Genomic DNA, 17,945 nt, shown 5'->3' with positions numbered 1-17,945 from the left:
ACAACTTGAAACTTGCATTTCTTTCATGCACACAGAGAGTCTTGGAGTCAGAAGGAACCTAGAAATCGCTGAGTCTCACAATGCCAGCGTTCTACAGACAAGGATAATGAATCTTTGTTTTCCACTCTTTTTTTCCTCAACAAAATTTGCTTGTGTACTAAACAAGAATAATAATGAGGGCGAGAAAGCAACTCTTAGGATCACCTCAGAGAACAGGGAGCTTGAGAGAGATCTTTAATCTTTTTGTCCTGCATCTGTCACACCCCACAGCACACTGCCTCATCAGCCCCCTGTGGAGCTGAAGACATTGGAAAGCCCAGTCTCTGCTCCTGATTAGTTTATAAAATTTTATTTTTTTTTAAGCAGTCAAGGATCTTACTATTTGGTTAGTTTAATGTTCTGCAATGATTAATCTTCATTGTCAGTTTGAATGTGTCCAGAGTCATGTTGGAAACGCATCTCAAGTGTTTCCTGAAAGGTTTAAACTAGTCAGGAAGACCTGTCTTAAATGTGGGAGGTGCCATTCTGTGTGCTGGAAAGGGAAGAGGTTTGCAGCCAGCAGTGTTTCTCTTTCCTGGCTGTGGATGCAGTGTGGATAAAGTGTGGGTGCAGTGTAGAAAAAGTGTGGGTGCAGTGTGGACAAAGTGTGGGTGCAGTGTGGATAAAGTGTGGGTGCAGTGTGAACAAAGTGTGGGTGCAGTGTGGATAACATGAAGGTGCAGTGTGGACAAAGTGGGTGCAGTGTGGACAGAGTGTGGATGCATGTGGACAAAGTGTGGGTGCGGTGTGGACAGAGTATGGATGCAGTGTGGACAAAGTGTGGGTGCGGTGTGGATAAAGTGTGGACAAAGTGTGGGTGCAGTGTGGACAAAGTGTGGGTGCAGTGTGGACAAAGTGTGGGTGCAGTGTGGACAAAGTGTGGGTGCACTGTGGACAGAGTGTGGATGCACTGTGGACAGAGTGTGGATGCAGTGTGGACAAAGTGTGGGTGCAGTGTGGACAGAGTGTGGATGCAGTGTGGACAAAGTGTGGGTGCAGTGTGGACAAAGTGTGGGTGCAGTGTGGATAAAGTGTGGGTGCAGTGTGAACAAAGTGTGGGTGCAGTGTGGATAACATGAAGGTGCAGTGTGGACAAAGTGGGTGCAGTGTGGACAGAGTGTGGATGCATGTGGACAAAGTGTGGGTGCGGTGTGGATAAAGTGTGGACAAAGTGTGGGTGCAGTGTGGACAGAGTATGGATGCAGTGTGGACAAAGTGTGGGTGCAGTGTGGACAAAGTGTGGGTGCAGTGTGGACAAAGTGTGGGTGCACTGTGGACAGAGTGTGGATGCAGTGTGGACAAAGTGTGGGTGCAGTGTGGACAAAGTGTGGGTGCAGTGTGGACAAAGTGTGGGTGCACTGTGGACAGAGTGTGGATGCAGTGTGGACAAAGTGGTACAGTGTGGATAAAGTGTGGGTGCAGTGTAGAAAAAGTGTGGGTGCAGTGTAGATAAAGTGGGTGCAGTGTGGACAAAGTGAGTGCAGTGTAGACAGAGTGTGGATGCAGTGTGGACAAAGTGGGTGCAGTGTGGACAAAGTGGGTGTAGTGTGGACAAAGTGTGGGTGCAGTGTGACTGCAGCCGGAGCTGTTCTTGATGCCCCTGAATCCCTTGTGATGACCTGCATCACCTCAAGCTAAGAGCCCAAGTAAACTTCCTTCCATTGCATGCCTCAGGCATTTTGTTACAGCAATGAGGACAGTAATGAAGAAGCCAGCCCAGCCATGTGACTAGCTATCTCCCTCTGCAACTTACTGAATTTTCAAGCTAGGAGACAAAATGAACCCTTTCTTTCCTTAATTTATGTCTGTCAGGTGTTTTTTGCTTTTGTTTTTGTTTTTGTTTTTACATCACCTAAATATTCTAAGTGACTGTAGTTCTCTATCTTTACACTGTACGGTTATATCTCTGGTCCTTTTTGTTTTGTTTATCTGCCGTCTTTTTGTTTGTTTTAGTGTGAGTCTCTCTCTATAGCTCTGGCTGTCCTGGAACTCAGTGTGCATTCCAGGCTGGCCTCAATTCACATAAATCTGCCTGCCCCAATGCTAGGATTAAGGTATGTACCACCACACCTGGCTTTTCTGATCCATTTTTCAATCAATGTGCGTTAAAGGTATAATATCTGTGTCTCAATGTTTTATTTTCCTTGCATGAGTATGCCCATTTGCTTCAGAGTCATTTGTTGGAAAGGCTGTCCATTTTATATTGAGTTATCTTTGCTTCTTGCTAGAGATGAATTTCTTAAACCTGTGTGGTTTCATTTTTTCTGGTGTCCTGGGGGAAGAATACCTCTCCCCTAACTCTGAAACTGCCCTCCAGGCAGGGGCTGATCGTGGTGCCAAATGTGATTCTACTGTCAAGGATGTCATTGACCTTGTTTTCTCCAGAAATATTCAAAATCATATTAACTAACCACAGGTACCATTTTTTTTTTTCTTAAAAGAAAATAGAATCTCTCACACAAAAATCCTAACCTCATTTTCCCCTCCCTCCACTCTTCCCAGGCCCTCTCCCCCAGATTCACTCCCCCTTCTTATTTCCTCTTCAGGAAAGAGCAGGCCTCCAAGAGATGGCAGCCAAACAGGACAAAACAGAATACAATAAAACAAGGCAAAGTCCTCACATGGAGGCTGAGCAAGGCAGCACAATATAAGCAATAGATGGAGTCCTAACAGCAGACAAAAGAGCCAGAGACAAACGCACACCCACAGAAGCAAACACCAAGCTCACAGCTAGGACACATGCAGAGGAACTGGCGCAGTACCTGCAGGCCAGTGCTTGCTCCTTTAGTCTCTGTGAGCCCACATGAGCCCTGCTTAGCTGATTCATTCATTGGGCTGTGCTCTCCTGGTGTCCTCCCTCCCCTCTGATCAGATCTCCACTCCCCCCCCCCCCTTCTGCAGGGTTCCCTGACTCTCTCTCCACATACTGCCCAGCTGTGGGTCTCTGCACCCACTCCCATCTGCTGCCTGCCAGAAGAAGCCTCTCTGATCTCTCTGATGGCGACTGCAGAAGGCCAGGTGCCATTCTTCTCCCCTCTCAACACCTCTTTTGATAGAGAGGTTCTTATGTACAAATCACAAGCAGCCAACACCAAGGGTATCTTTATGTGTGCCAACCTCTGTCCCACACAGCTTTGCATTGACTTAATGTGGTCAAAGAGAACACAAAGCTGGAAAAGAACTGCTTTTACCATTGGTAGGAGAAATATTCTTACCAGCTAGTGTGTGAAGCTGTTTGTTTTGAGATGTGATCTCACTATGTAGCCCAGGCTGGGTTTGAATTCACAGTCCTCCTGCCTCAGTCCCTTGAGTTCTGGGATTATAGGGGTGCCTCACCAGGTCCAGCAAATATTCATGGTAGTTTGTGATGTGCTCAGTGTGCTAAAGGGCACAGTAACCCTGATCTCTGTCTTAAAGGTTGATTCTCTGTGAGAAAGGAATTGTGTGTCCAGGATTCTGTGGGAGATCATAGGAGCTTATTCCCTTAGCTCACAGGATACTGGGGGATAAAATAAATTACAGAGTGGATGTTTAACACTTGAAGAGGTCTAGGCGAGGTTAGAGGTCAGGCTCCAGACCAGAATGGCCTTTGGTGATAGATTATTTATGACCGATCAGAATGTAAAGCTAGCTATAGCCATAGAAGCTGGGCAGTGGTGACACACACCTTTAATCCTAGGACTCAGGAGATAGGCAGATGGATCTCTGTGAGTCCAGGGTCACTCAGGGCTATACGAGAGTAAATCAGTCTAAAAGACAAACAGAGCTCACATCTTTAATCTGAGCACTAGGATGTATATAAGGAGCTCAATGCAGTCTCAGAAGGCAGTCTAGGACTCTGAAGCTTGGTAGAGAGCAGTGCAGTCTGGAGGTGCAATCTAAGGGCAGGATTGCCTCTTCTGTCTGGTAGAGGTGAGGACCCTATAGTGACTGGCTGCTTTGTTTCTCTGATCTTCAGCTTAAACCCCAATATCTGTCACTGAGTTTTTACTATTCATGTAACAATGGCCTACCCATGGGGGATGGTGGTCAAGAATGGAACATTGGCTTTCAAAGGCTTCTTGACCTGTGTATGGTTAAAGGCATGAAGAAGGAAAGAAAGCAGTATTTATCCAATTTATCCATGTTGCTGTAGGTCTCAGATCTTCCTGAGTGTTCCATTGTCATGCCATGAATCAAGTTTCATCACTTGTGGAGCCTTTTTTCTCATAAGGTCCTAGGTTTAAGAATAACCCCCAAAGAAACATAGCATGGGGCCTGATTTGCTCATGGTAAATAAAACCCCAGTTTGACAGCTTTAAAATGTGGTCTTTTCAAAATTGCATTTTATTGATTTCTTTTTATTGTAGAAGCAGGTTTATTAGCTGTGGGAAAGTTATAGAGGATAAGCTTGAAAAGAAAAAAAAAAAAAAAAGGAAAAATTCCACACCTACATTTCCCTTCTTCAGAGAAAATCACAACAAAGATTTGGCATCACATCTCTCCCCATGCTCTTTTGTTTTTTTACAAACAGGGCCCCATGTAGCCCAGGCTAGCCTTAAACACCCTAGAAAAGCTGAACTTGAACTCCTGATCCTCCTTGTGTCTGCCTTCCAAGGGCTGGGATTAAGGTGTAAGCCTCCTTGTCTAACTTATTTCTCCACTCTTTTTGCATAACTTTTCTCATTAAAAATGAAATTATATTTTAAATGGCATTTGTTTAGTCTCAAAAACAAAACAACTTTTCTGTCTTAACTCATTGTTTGTTTGTTTTTTAAAAAAAATCTGAATGGCTTTTGAATATGCAAAATGATGACTGGGGATCCCTCTGTTGGGGAGACATTGTCTCATGGTACTTGTCATCAGGCCACTAACCACAACAACCACTTGAAATATGAGTCTGATACACACTGAATTATAGAGACAGGTCAAAAGTGCACCCTCCCCACAACATACAATAAATCATTAGAGATTCCGTGTGGGAATGATTGGGTTCAGTACACTATGCTCTTAAGATTAACTGCTGTCTTTTGAGTTTTAAAAACACAGCTGTTAGATTTCTGGAAGACCCTGCCTAGGTCATCTACTTTTTAGGAGCCTGCACTCTTCTTTGTCTTTGGAGACTTTGCTCCTCAGCAGTGGAAGAAATCTGCTTGTGGTAACCCTGTCTACAGGATGACAAATGAGTGTTTCCCGGAAAAGATGACACTGACCTCAGTTCCTGTAAGAAGCCAGTCTTGCCTCTGTTAGCAAATTCTTTTTTCCAATTTTCTGTCTTTTGGATTTCTTTCTGACCCAATTTATGTAAGTTATGGGTTTCTATCTCATCTATTAAAACTTTTTAAAAAGGTTTATTTACTTAATATGTGTACAGTGTTCTGTCTGCATGTCTGCCTGCAGGCCAGAAGAGGGCACTAGGTCTCATTGGTTGTGAGCCACCATGTGGCTGGGAATTGAACTCAGGACCTCTGGAAGAACAGACTATGCTCTTAATTGCTGAGCCATCTCTCCAGCCCATGTGTTCCTGTTATATTATGAACCAATAATGAGTCACAATTTTGTCATTTAAAAAGTGTCTTTTAGCCATTGTCCTTTAATGGCTGTGGGGGAGGGGTCATGCCAAGGTGCCCAGGGAATTTCCTGGGGCTGATGATTTTAAAGGGCACAACTGCCATGCTGAGGAGGGTAGGGTGTCCAGGACAGCTTTCTCCACAGCGGAGGGACCACGAGGCAATAGCTTTTCACTTGTGGTAGATCAGGAAGTAGGGGACTTTAGACTGCTATCGGAGGTAGGTATAACCCTCAAACACTGCCCCCAGGGGCTTACTTCCAGCTAGGCCCTTGAGTCTCACAGGTTTCAGAACACCATGAGATAGAGCTACCAGCTGGCGATCAAGTGTTCCAACACAAGAGCCTGTGGAAACTTGTCTAATTCATCACACTCCCTAGTGGCAATGTGAGTGGCTTCTCCTTCCATCGCCCTCTTTACAGATTTTGTCTTTTCTTCTCATGCCCACCAGGCCAATGCTATTCTCCTGGTAACAGCAATGGCTGCAATTGTGCATCTATAGCTTGAGCATTTGAGAATCCCTATAGAGGGATGATAGCGATTGTTTTCTGTTGTTGAAAGTGTGGAACACTGGTGTTTGTGGGGCTGCAGTCAGAACCAGATGATCAACCTGGAGTCTGCTCCTGAGTGGGGGTGTGTGGATGAGGGAAAGGCTAAAGACTAGCTATAGATGTTAAAGGAGAGACAGAGACATAATAGAGTCAGGAGGGCAGATTCAGTCCATACTGAATGCACCCCAGTTTATTCACACACTAATTTATCAGCCAAAGGTGGGACAATGGCAGAAGACTGTTAACATGTATAAAGGGCAAATGACAATTACTTCCTTTAATCCTAAAGACACTGGTTAGCTGCAGGTACTACTTTGCCTTCAGGCACTTCACAGCTGCACTTATCACCTACCCTTCAGGGTGAGAGTAAACCTGTCTGGGCCCAAATCTATTGTTATTTAGATAGGAGCCATTCACCACCAAGGCCCTGGCTTCCTGTAGCTAATGTCTTAGAGACAACAGGAGTGATTTGAGCTCTCTGAACTAATGGCAGGACTGAATGGACTTCCACACACAAGTCCAAGTCCATGAAAGGTGATAGAATTTCTTTTTGTTAGTGTGGCTATTTGGGGCACAAATTAATTGAGATAGCCATGCTCACTGGAAAGAAAGGTCTTTGACCTCAGAACCATTAGATTTTGTGTTTGTGAAATGTCCTGGGTTCTATCTCCTGTCCTACATGCAATCACCCACCAACCAACCATTAAGGTAGTGCCACACATCAGCGGCCCCTACATATATTCTTGGTCTGCCGTAAAAGCTGCTCCAGGTTCCATATGTGTCTGTGAGTCTATATGTCAGGAATAATCTAAAAGCTCTTACACAAACAGCAACTGAATTCTGTAGATATTATCTTGAATATTTTACCATGATATTTGTTTGGGCTGTTAAAAACCTTCAGCAAGGGCTGGAGAGATGGCTCAACCATTAAAGGCTAAGCTCATAATCAAAAATATAAGGTAAAACCTTTGGCAAAAATCTAAGAGTTAATTAGTAGCCATAGATCACTTAACACCAAATGACGTACGATACTGACATAAATTATTATTTGTGTGTTACATAGAGTTTTATGTTTCATATATTATAGAGAAGCTCTAGCTTTGAGGTATGCAAGATGATTAGTCTACCTTGTCGACTGGATTTGGAGTCACCTAGTAGACACACCTATGGCTATGTCTGTGAGGGAGTTCCCAGAGAAATTGAACTTGGGAAAGACTCACCCTCAATCTGGATGGTGCCATCTAAACGGAAAAAGAGGGAAAGCTAGAGGGGCACCAGGACCAGGATTCCCCTCTCTCTGCTTCCTGATGGTGGGTGCAATGACACTTAGCAACGTACTGTTACTGAAGCTTCCCTGTCACAGCAGACTCTAACCCCTCATACCATTGCTAAAATAAAACCTTCCTTAGGTTGCTTCCCTCAGTATTTTGTCACAATGAGGGAAAAAAGTAACAGAGCAGCCAAGTCTGTTTGTCTGTCTGTCTGTTGTTTGCAGCAAGGTCTCACTGGAGCCCAGACTGGTCTAGAGCTTGCTGTGTGGCCAAAGATGACTGAGAACTTCTGGTCCTCCTGCTTCTATCTTTGGAGTACTGGGATTCCTGGCACACTCCACCACACTTGGCTGAAGATATGCATTGCTGTTACTTTCAAAAAGTTTAGAAGGGTTATGTTCAACCATACAAAGTTGTGTTATATGTGACCTTCAGGAAATATATATGTGACAGTCAGTTTTCTAACCATTAATTTTCTTTGTGAAATAGAAATTACTTTGGTTGTTGGCTATCATTGATATGTGAGAAGATTCTAGAGACAATAGTAAAAAAAAAAATGTAAGAATGTGTGCATACTTAGAAGAGAGAGAGAGAGTAGTAATTGTAGTAGTTGTTGTAGTTTTTCCTAATGCAGCATTTCCCAGGCATTCTGGTCTTAGGACCTTTTTCATATAGTAAAAAATTATTGAGGGTACCAAAGAGCTTTTGCCCAGATGGGCTAGAGTTACTAATAATCAACATACAGGAAATTAATTCAGAATTTAAAAAAAAGTTTGTTGGAAATGATGAAGTCACTGCATGCTAATTTATTTTATGAAAAATACTATGTTCTCCACAATAATAAGAAGTGGCATCATTTTGTTCTTCCAAATCTTTTTAATGGGTATCTGAATAGAAGATTGCAGGATTCACATATCTGCTTTGTCATGCAATCTTATTCCTCATGAGTCTTACAGTCTCATTCAATGCTCAAAAGAAAATAAGAGGGGAGAATCAATGTTTTATTATGATTATGTAAATAGTTTTGGCCTCATGAACCTCACCCACCCAAGAGGGTCTTGAGGATTCCTTTGAAGACCTGTGGATGACACACATTAAGTGTCAGTTTGTTCCAGAACATAAATGACCATAATGAAGGGCAGAATTAAGAAGTGGTTTTTATTTGCTTTAATCACAGACAGCTGTGCCCAAGAAGATGCTGCATGAATATTTCCTTGGAAAGAAAGCAGATACTTGCCTGAATCAGAGAGAGAAAGGCAACCCCCTGCTGTTGAGGCTCTGAAGCCCCAGTCCTCAGGAGAGAAGGGACTGGGGGCATGGTCAGTTGGTTCAGGAGATCATGAATGTGAACAAGTCTTCAAGCTTGGACAGGAAAAAGATTTTCAGGTGTAGCAGAGAGGAGACACTCTTGTGGGTACCAGAGAGGGCCCCATGACCTGCCCTAGCCCCTCCCCTTCTTGTGGTGAGTATAACAGACTACTCCGATAAAACCAGCCAAGTTAGAGCAGAGATGTCTCCACCCCCAGAGAACCATAATTCCCTGCGATGAAGCTGCTGCCACTACTCTTGCTCCAACTGAATAGTGCCTGGAATAAAGATAGAAATTCTGAGGCTTGCGTGGTGGCTTGCTTGGTCAAGAGTCTCTACAAGCATGGGAACCTAGGCTTGGATCCCAGTCACCCTTGTAAAAAGCCTGGCATGGTGGTGGGAGTTTACCATCTAGTGAAGCTCGACTGTCTGTAAGGGATCTCCAAGTGAGAGTCTGGGCAGCCACTTTGGGTGTGAGAAGCAGGGGAGGGCCTTCTAGCTGCAGTTCAGAGTTGGAAGGCAACAGGGAAGAAAGCCCTTAACAGCTCCCCAGTGGAACACTCTCCAGCCCAAGGAGGGACTTCGTGGGCTCAGCCTATATGCATAGAGGGAGAGCCATCCAGCCTGTCCTGGGTCCTTCTTTGCTCCTAAGACAAAGGCTTTACTTATTTGCTGCAATGCCTGGGATGGAGTTAGTTTTCAAGAACATAATTCCCTATATCCAACTGGCATGCCATTGTGTCACAGTCTGTCCCCTTGTAGCTGATCCATGAATAGAGCACTGATGCCTTTCCTGCTACAGAGATGCCCAAGACTGAGGAAGTCAGGTGTGGGCCAAGGAAGGTGGGATTGGGTGTATCTTGGCCTGTGTTATAAATATGGCCACCACTTGGTGCTAATACTATGCTAGGTGTTTTATCAATACTAAAGTTCAGCAGTGTGTTTCAGCTCTTCTTGCTGAGACTGGCAGGCTACAGTCCTGGTCAGTCACAGAGAAGGAGGCCACTAGTGTCACAAAGTTCAGCAGGGGAGAGGGCAGCCCACCCAGGGAATGTGGCTTTTCTTGTGATACTGCATGTAGGGGACTTCAGTGGAATGTGGCTGACTGTAGTATTCAGGTTGTATCAGGAGGCCAGAATTAAGAAGTAGACCTGTTGGTATCTAGGGGTTTGAATCAGGTTTGTTTTTGTTGCTTAATTAAAGAATCAAAGGGCAGGAAAAATCTCAGCACTTTGGGCAGCAGGGAAAGTCTCAGATGTGGGAGATGGAAAGAACAAGTGGGAAAGTTATTAAAAGTGGAAGAACTAGGGCTGGAGGGATGGCTCAGTGGTTAAGAGCACTGATTGTTTTTCCAGAGGACCCAGGTTCAATTCCCAGCACGACATGGCAACTCATACTGCCTATAATTCCAGTTTCAGGAGACCTGACATCCTTATACCAATGCATACAAAAAAATAAGAAAAAATATTTTTTAAAAGGTGGAGAAGCATACAGACATAGCAACCAAGGCACACAAAAAGACCTCTGTGCAGAGCCAAAGTCCTATCTTTCCTGGAGGCACCTCCCAGTCTTGTTCTGGCCTTCAGGGACTGGCTCTGTCTGTGACCTTTGGGACATGACGCTGGGCCATGGTAATAGCAGCAACAGGCTGGGATGGTTGCTTGCTTCTCTGGAACAGGCCCATGAGCTCTTGGGTTCTGCTTTACCCTTCGGCCAGTCTTCCCTGCACAGTTCCCCAGGGTGCCACTGAGGACGTGTGTGAAAACCTTTCTGGAAACCAGAGAGAATTGTCACATGTTGGCGATCATGCTGATATCGAAGATAGTAGATGAAATGGAATTTTCCTCAGTGGCAGCTTCTCAGAAGTTTAGAAAAACCTTATTTTGAAGTGCTTTGATCTGCTAGGCAGGAAGACACCAAGTAAATTCAAGACATCACAGCACATTAGTCTCTCTGTTTGGGTATTGGGGGTGACCAATCCTGTTCAAAAGCTAGTGACAACCATTTGGAATTGCTTAAAACCCCTGAGCTCCTGGCCCTGAGCCTGGCCCCCTTATTGTCCCATTACTACTCCTCATATGTGACCCCGAATCCAGAGTGATTTGAAGTAGAAACCCAATTTGTGTCACCATGCTGCTCACTCTGTCCCAGGCTGTCCTCTCCTGGTAGTTATTATATTTGTGTGTGTGTGTGTGTGTGTGTGTGTGTGTGTGTGTGTGTGTGTGTGAGTGTGAGTGTGGGGGGTGAGTGTGGGAGTCAGGGGGGACTTGTGGGAGTCTGGATCTTTCATCCCACCATGTGCACACTGAGATTGAACTCAGGTCCTCAGGCTTGGTGGCAAGTACCTTTACCTGCACAGCTGTCTCAGTAGCCATGCCCTGGTAATTATTGTTGCATCTTGGATTTACTTGAATTAGCCTAAAGTAACTAACTCAACCTCTGAGAATTCTAGTACTACAGAGTAATGACAACAGAAGCAGGCACCGTTCACTCAGTCAGTGATGACGGAAGTGGGCACCGTCCACTCAACTCACCAGGCATTTTCTCATCCTTATGAAAACACAGCTCCAGCCGGGAGGGTCTGTCATTAAAATAAGGGGTATCCTGGTCTGGGTCATGGAGCTACAGGGTCAAAGTTGGAGCTCCATCCTGTCACTCAACTACTTCATTATTTCTTGAGGAAAGTGTGACTCTTCATATCCTCTCACAGTTGTCATCAGGAAGAAAGGAATGTCAGCTCACATGAAAGTTCTGGAAACATAGAAGGTTCTAGGCCTTCTCGTGGTTCTCATTAACTAATATCTGCTGCCAGTGTGATGGTCTAATGGGGTTTATTTTCTCCCACAAATGCACTGATGTTGTTTCCCTTTCTTTGAATTTTTTAGATTAGAATTTTTAAAAATTGAGTTTCCAGGTGATGCCTTCATATCATACTTTGTTTATATTTGCCTCTCCAGCCTTCTCCCATCTCTCTTCTCCCTATTGTGAGTTACTGGATTTTCTTTGTCCTGCCAGCCTAGTTTCACAGCCACCTCAACCCCAATGAAATACAAGCTTTATTAATTATAAAACTGTTGGCCAGTGGCTTGGGCTTCTTATTGGCTAGCTCTGTCTCAACTATCAAGCCATTTCCATTAATCTAAGTATTTCCACAAGGTCTTGGCTTACAAGAATGACTGTCTCATCCTCTCTTCCTGATTTCACATGGCGTCTTCGTTTACCTAAATTTCCCAGAATTCTCATTTTCTGCCTGGCCAATCAGCCAACCAGTGTTTTATTCGCCAACCAATAAGAGAAATATATATACAGAAGGACATCCCCATCAACTGTGTTGCTTTTGTCACCTTGGAATTAGGGTTGAGCCGTGGCATTTCAGGTCTCTTGACTCACCACAGGGTCTACATTCCCTTATTGGACACAGAATCCTTTCTCTGCAGATTCCAGCAGGACAACCTTCTACCCTGGGTTCCTGCTCACAGGGGGCTCAGGGTCCAGCCTCCTGCTGGTGTCTCCACTTGAATGGCCCCAGTTGCTGCATTATGGCTGCTGGGTTTATGTTTCACTTTCTCTCCCCTTCCTCCACACAGGGGCTCTGGAATGGCCCAGGGTCCACTTCTGTGGGTCCACTCATATGGTTTCTGCAGCTTCCTCTACACTGTGGAGGTTCAGGTGGCCATAAGAGTAGTGTTGTCTGCCAAGGCCACCATTATGAAGAGCTGCAGAACTATCACTCTGCCACAGTGAAGTAGTTCAGGGTTAGAGGCTACAAGCCTGAGATCAAGGACTTATCAGGGAGGGTCTCTCCTGAGGCACTTCCTTGGTTTACAGATGGCCATCTTTGCCCGAGTCATCACATGGTTTCCCTCTGTCTCTGAATATCCTTCCTCTCCTTGAAAACACGTCACCATCCTTGATCATCAGGGAAACCCTAAGCAAGACTATACGGATATTTTTTGTCTTTAATTAGAATGGCTATTGTCAAGGAAACACACAGACAAACAGACAGACACACACATATGAATAAACAAGACAGGCACAGAGACAGACACAGACAGGCAGAAACACAGAGACAGAAATGGATACACAAAAGACACACTAACATACATATAGACAGACATACAGACAAATAGACACACACACATGCTAATGAGGAAGCGGGGCTGATGAAGAGGAATCTTTATACTCTCTTAGTGGAAATGTAAATTAATGCAGTCACTATGGAAATGGAAGGTCCTCCAAAAAACTTACACTAAAAATAGAACTACCATATGGTCCAACTCTAGTTTTCCAAGTACATACTAAAAAGCACCTTAAGTCAGCACAGCACAGAGACACTTGCACTCCCATGTTTATGGCTGCACTATTCACATAGCCACCTTCTAGAATCTACCAACAGTCCACCAACAGGTGAACAGACACTGAAAATTCAGTAACATACAAAAGAATTTTTGTTCAGCCATACATAAAGGAAAATAAAATGATGCAATTTCCAGGAAAATACATAGAACTGGAGATTGTCATGTTCAACAAAAGAAGCCAGATTCAGAAATACAAATATTGCATGTTTTTCTTTTAGGTGAATTTATATATATGCATATATATAAAGTCACAGGGCAAATACAGTCAAATTACATTATACACATGAGTGAAAATCTCAAAATATATGCATTTGTAGATTATGCATTAATTAATAACATGCATTAATTAATTCTCATTATAATGACATCAGCCCCATTGGATTGGGACCTACTCTATTGACCTCATTTTACCTCAATTGATTTAAAAATTCTGTGCCTAAGTACAGGCACGTTCTGAAGGTACTGGGGAGTAGGCCTTCAATATCATGGATTTTTAGGGAACAATTTGATCCATAACAAGGGCCAAGAGAATATTTTAGAGGTATCCCCCAAGCCAGTCTAATAGGATTTTTGTAATGTGATAATAGGTTTCTCTGCTGACACAGTAAGCCAGATCAAGTCAAATTGAAAAAATAAAAGAACAGGTTTATTTGAGCAAAGCAACTCCAGAGTGAATTCTCCAGCCCCAGACATCAGGTCCAAGAAAGTCATGTGGCTGAACTAAATCAGGGAGTGTAGGCGAAGGGTGATGTGTCTTCCACAAGCTGGGTTTGTGCTCGAGTATGGTCAAAAGCTGACCACTTTAGGTGGGGACTTGGCTACTGGCAACTTCAGGGGAGGAGCTGCAACAGATGCAAAGAATTTGGAACTAGGCTTTTTGGTGCCTTTGTTGGAGATTCTCTGAGAGGGCAGGGTTTGGAGAGACAGGAATGGGGCTTTCTGGGTCAAATGGATGTTACAAGCAGTTTTCCCGCCAGCCTGGTTCCACAGCCGCATCAGCCCCCAAATAACACAGAGGCACTGTATTAGATATAAAGCTGTTGGCCTGTTACTAGCGTTTCTTATTAACTAGCTCTGTCTTAATTATTAATCTAATTGTTTCTGCATGGTCTTATTTTACCAGAGGGTCCAGACTTCTTCTCTCAAGTCCCTACATCTTGACTCCTCCCCTATATCTACCAGTATCCTCCTCCTAGTCCCGCCTATCTTGCCTTCCTATTGTCCAACAGTGCTTTATTCATTAACCAATAAGAGAAACATATTTACAGAATGACATCTCCCATCAAACGGGAGTCAAACACAGTTCTCTTTGTCAGGGCAGTGCCAGAGGACAGACACAGGAAAGGTCCCCAGCAGCCTCGACTTCTAATGTGGTCACAAAAGCTTTGGCCCTTCTTGTCCTTACAGTAGTCAGGAGTTGAGCACTGATAAGTCCTTAAGAGCCACAGAGTGGTTAAGGAACACTTGGTGGCAGGTGGTGACAGAGGCCTGATGCCTTCTCCTGGCTACTTTGCATAACATGATATAGAAGGTCTCACAGCTCACAGCGGTCTCTTTGTTTTTATAGGGATGCCTATCTTGCCAGAGAGGCAAGTGGAGAGGGTGAGAATAGACTACCTTGGGAGGTAATGAGCCAGCTCCCAGTCAGTAGAGGATCCAAGCAGAGGCCAGACAAGTTACAGGAGAAGAGGCTCAGGCACAGATGTGTGTGTAGACTGGAGGCCTGCAGGCCTGGAGGAGGTTTTTCCAAGCTGGGGTATTTAATTATTTAATTTTAAAATGTATTTATTGTTATTGTGTAGAGTGGGTGAGAGGGGGTAGGTGCATGTGCCACAGTCATGCATGCAGAGACCAGAAGACAATTTTATGGAGTCAGTTCTTTTTCCTCCACCTTATGTGGGATCTGGGGATAAATTCAGGTAATCAAGCATGCAATTTAAGTGCCTTTATGGTTGGAGCCATCTTGCTAGCCCCCAGACTGAGTCTTTGAGTCTGGGAAAGTGCTAGAAGGGAGCAGATTATCTGCAGAGTCTCTTGCATTTTGTGGTGCAGTCTGGCTCCAGTTTGGTGTCAGCTGCTCCCTGTTCCTTGCTGTAGTTTCCATGGAAAAGTTGCAAGCACCAGGGTGTCACCGAAAGCAGAAAGCAGAGCTATGTTTTCATTTCTCTGGTGTATCTGTGTGTGATCCAATAAAGCAGAGAATGAGAACCCCACCCCCAGTAATGACACTTTTTTGTTAAATTTTGATTTCTCAAGGACCAGGGTCAAATACTTTGCCTTTTCCTTCACTATGTTGATCACATCCTACATCCTGGGGGGCAGAGCAGTTGCCAGCCCCATAGTGTAAAGAGAGAAGCAGTGGCCAGGGTTGGGGTTGGGAGGTAAGAGGGTGGAAGGTTGGAGGGGTGGGGGATGTTGGTTGAGAGAAAAAAAAAAAAAAAAAAAAAGAAAGAAAACAACAGGACAACTGACTCACACCAGCATCCATTGTCTCGTTTAACCCTGGGAGGAAGAAACTAAATGATGTTGGATTGAGGGATCAGCCCAGTGCAATCAGAGGCTTCTCTCCTGCCTCACATTTCTCGAATAACCACTTAATATTACTTATAAATGCTCGGCCAATGGCTCAGGCTTTCGCTACATTTAAAGTTAACCCTTATTCCTTATTTACACTCTGCCGCGTGCCAGTACCACCTTGCTCTCTCTGCCTCTGCCCTTCTCCTTCCCATCATCCTTAGTTTGGTTGCCCCACCTATTTCCTGCCTGGCTATTGGCCAACCAGCATTTTATTAAACCAATTTGAGTGACAAATGTTTATAGTATACAAGAGGACTAGTCCACAGCAGCTCAGTCCATACCATAGAATTCCCACCACAAAGCACGAGGGCCTAAGAGCAGATCTCCAGCTCCCATTTAAAAGCCAGGCATGGTGGTATACATTTATAACCCCAGTGTAGGGGCTGGAGACAGGCAGATCTGAGGCTCCCTGGCCAGCCAGTCTAACAGAAATGAGAGCTCCAAGTTCAGTGAAAGACCCTGTCCCCAAATAAATAAATGATACTGCAGGAGGGCGGGGGGAGAACAGGTGGGGATCCATAGAAGATGTCTCAGTGTCAGCTACTGGATTCCACAGACCACAGTGGCAAGCACACCTGCATACTTATATATACATATAAGAAGAAAGAAAGAGGGAAGGAGGGAAGGAAGGAAAGAAAGAAAATATTAAGTATTTTTGGTGTCAACCCTTACCTTGGGTTCTAGATATTTTGACTGAAATGAACATGCATGGATCAGACCTCTGGGACTAAAAGATTTCTAAAACAACAGATGAATGAAACTCAAACTCTAATGAATATAGGATAACATGCATTCCAGCCGCATCCATCCATCCATCCATCCATCCATCCATCCATCCTTCCATCCATCCATTTGTTCATTCAGTGTTTATTCTAAGAGACCCGGGATAGGAGTTGGGAAGACAAATACATGCAGAGGTTCTGTGTTGCAAGACCCTGAGGTCCAGACAACTGTAGCTAAAAAACTTTTCCTTTCTTTGGGTCTGTTTTCATTAAATGAATTGTAGTATGGGCTTCTCAGGGTTAATACTCCATATCCGGGCAATTGGTGTCTGCCCTGTGAAGTCAAGTGTGCATCCTACTTGTCAGCAGTGGTTACATTGGTCTTCAGCCATGTTTATCACACACTAATTTTGAAGTGCATGGTGCCCCTCTGCTAGCTGAAGACTCAAGATTCACGTTTTCACTCCCCAGGTGCTGATCCCCCCCCCCCCATGAGGAGTTCGATTCTCCAGGAAGCTGTTATCTGACAGGGAATGAATGTAACATTTGTGGTTTGCTTATCTTCAGACATACCTACCTTGTCAGAAACTGGTATTCTCATAGGCCTAAGCTCACCAAGGTAACCCGCTTTGACTTTCAGTTTGCAGTGTTCCCTGAGGCAATCTTGTAGGATGCGGGAGATTTACTATATTTCCTAGTCTTGGGGGATTCATGAGGTGACAGCCTGTCATAGAAGCCAAGACTATTTGTGTAGCTTGTGATAGTTAGTGTTAAATAGCACGTTGACAGAATTTAGAGGGGCCTCTGAGAATGTCTGTAGGGGATTATCTTGACTGCATTAATTGAGGCATGAAGTCTCCTTCACTATGGGTGACACCATTCCCTAGCCACTGAGATCTTAGACTGTGTAAGTGAAGAAAGGGAAATGAGCAGTATACATTCAATTTTGTCTTCTGACCATGGATAGTATGTGGCCAGCTGCTTCAAGGCCCTGCTGCCTTGACAGACTTGAACTACAAACTAAAATAGCCTCTTCTCTGAATTGCTTTTGTTAAGGTGTTTTATCATAGCAACTGGAAAAGAAGTCAAAACACAGCCCCTTGCAGGCAGGTCTTCTTCGTTCTGGAAGAGGAACCCACCTATCTCCTATGAACATCACAGATATCCTCCACCCAGCCTTGTCCCACTGAATTGAAGTGGCTCTTGTCCCTGACTTCCCCTACTTGGCTGAAGCTGTCAAAGGGCACAATGTGTGCCTTGGGAATGTGAAAACCCTTCTCCCTGGGCTCAGCACTGGGTACCTGGTGTACCTGTTGCATCTCAGTGACACTAGACATTGGTGGGAAGAGAGCCATGTGCTCTGTGTCTGTGGAGTGTTACCATACTTACTCACAAGCTTCCCTGGTGGTTTTGGAATGCTGCAGAATCCAGAAGACTGGGAAATGCCCCCAAGGACCAAGCTGAAGCAAAGTCAAGAGGCTGGCTTACAAACTCAATTCTGAAAAAAAACAAAAACAAAACCATCGATTTATTCTTGGGACGTATGCTGAACTTTTTCTGATCCATCACAA

The sequence above is a fragment of the Phodopus roborovskii genome, unplaced genomic scaffold (genome assembly GCF_943737965.1).
Source record: "Phodopus roborovskii unplaced genomic scaffold, PHOROB, whole genome shotgun sequence".
Taxonomy (NCBI): Eukaryota; Metazoa; Chordata; class Mammalia; order Rodentia; family Cricetidae; genus Phodopus; species Phodopus roborovskii.
Note: the sequence above shows the minus strand (reverse complement) of the source record.